This window comes from Pteropus vampyrus, unplaced genomic scaffold (assembly GCF_000151845.1).
Source record: "Pteropus vampyrus isolate Shadow unplaced genomic scaffold, Pvam_2.0 Scaffold48, whole genome shotgun sequence".
NCBI lineage: Eukaryota > Metazoa > Chordata > Mammalia > Chiroptera > Pteropodidae > Pteropus > Pteropus vampyrus.
In genome coordinates this window covers 3,838,261-3,840,426 of record NW_011888829.1, presented here as the reverse complement: position 1 = coordinate 3,840,426, position 2,166 = coordinate 3,838,261, and positions in this window count along the sequence as shown.

The window sequence follows — 2,166 nt, the reverse complement described above, 5'->3', positions numbered from 1 at the left end:
CTAGAAATATAGTCTTTTCGTAGGAAACAGAGCTTTAAATTCTAGCTACTTATATGTTCCACATATTTATAAAGTGCCTACTTTGTGCCAGATTATGTGTTTGCATTAGCATATAGAGAGTAAAGACAAGATTCCTACCTTCAAGTAAATTCAGATTGAATGACCTTAATTCAGGAGCATTAGACATGTGATGTCTGGATATGTCAACTAACTATTGCATTGCCATGAGAGAAGTGCCATGATAGATTTTATGCAAGTATTTTGGGAGAACAGAATAATGGTATCTAATTGAGACCTTGGGTCAGGAAAATTTTCCTCGAGAAGCTGGCTCACAACATGGGGTTTGACAGTGGTCGTTGATTCCATAGGAAAGAGAGAGAGACTCAGAAGTTAGCAACTGGATAACTCTCAAGGTTCATTGTTCTGCACTTCACGGGGTTAGACTTGACTTAATCTGTTCTTTCTCCAGACTAGCCTCTTTAAAGACGTGAACAAACTATTTCTATTATTACTTTTGTTTTTTTTTTTTTAGTTTGTAAGACTGAATGAATTCACAATAAAATTTTTAAAATGTTCACCCAACCTCCTACTTCTCTCCAACTAAATGAAATGGTAGCATGGGTTCTGAATTTGTAATGTCTTAATTTTTGACATTTTAAAATGACATTCTGCTGCCGTGAAGTCTGAACCAGTTTATCAAAGCTTTGCCTGGTAAATATCCATACTTCCTTTATTGTTAAGACAAAATTTGTAATTAACATGCCAGCTATTGAAACACAGATGCTCTGTGTTGATTGAAAATAATTTCTTCTCTTAAAATGGTTAGCCACTCTGCCTGAAGTTTGTATATACCATCCAGTTGTTTAGAAATGTATTTTCACAAAGAGGATACATGTGAACTCCAACCCAGCTCATCCAAAATGATAAGTTACAGATGAGTGTATTCCAGAGTAATGTCCATATAAAAGTCCATATAAATAGACATTTGTTATTGCACTGTAACAGGATTTAGATTTATAATCTTCAAAATGCAAAACCAGCAAGGAACATTTGCAACAACTTTATCTAGTTTAATACTATAACAAGTATAATTAGAGCCTACACATCCATATTAATGAGGGGCCTGGGATTAGATAATGGATGAGGAGAAGGGAAGAAGGCAGAAAACTAAATAAGAATTGATCCCTTTGGCTGCAGATGTCCAGATCCTGAGCGATGAGCTCATATGGATTTGCATGTCTATTGAAACACTTCACATGTTTTACCTAATACCAAATTGGGCCTTTGTTCATGTTCTGCTACCAGCTGGATGTATGAATTTCTTTTTTTCTATGAGTACATTAGGTGACCTTTTAACTTTTTCCTCTGTTATGTATGTAATTCTGACATGTATCTCCTGTCCAAAAGATGACTGGACAGATTCTATAAAGGGTTAAATGCTAACAGGAAGTGAGCCACAGACCTGGACAGATATGATTCCTTTTTAAAGACATTATTCTTTACACCTTACAAATGCACAGAGGTGGCAGGTGGGTTCCTATTTGTATGCCGTGTTTTTAGTACTGGTTGCCTACTGTTGTGTTGTCTTATAACAATTCTAAGATCTGAATAATACACTTAAATTTTTTTTTAATTAACAACCTCGGTGAATTTGATAGCAATGTAAATAAGACATAAAGAGAAAATTAGTTAACTATATATCTGAATAAATTACCCTGGATTAATCAAAGATATATTACTGGTTGGAATGTAAAATAGCATAGCCGTTTTGAAAATGTTTACTAGTTTCTCAGAGAGTAAAACATATACTTACTTTACAACTGAAATACTACTCTAAGGTAAATACCCAAGAAAAACAAAAACATATATCAATATAAAAATCTGTATGCAAATGTTTATGACTTTATTCATAACAAAATTTTTAAACAATCCAAATATCCATTAATAAATAAGTGCATAATTATGATAAATGTATATACTCAGCAAGAAAGGGCACAAACTATAAATACCTGCAACAGAATGGATGAATCTCAAATACATTAAGCTAAAGGAGAATCTAGACTTAAAGGTAATATATGTTTTCCATTTATACGACATTCTAAAAAAGGCAAACTGTAGGGGCAGACGATATATCAGCAGTTGCTACAGACTTAGAGATGAGTGAGA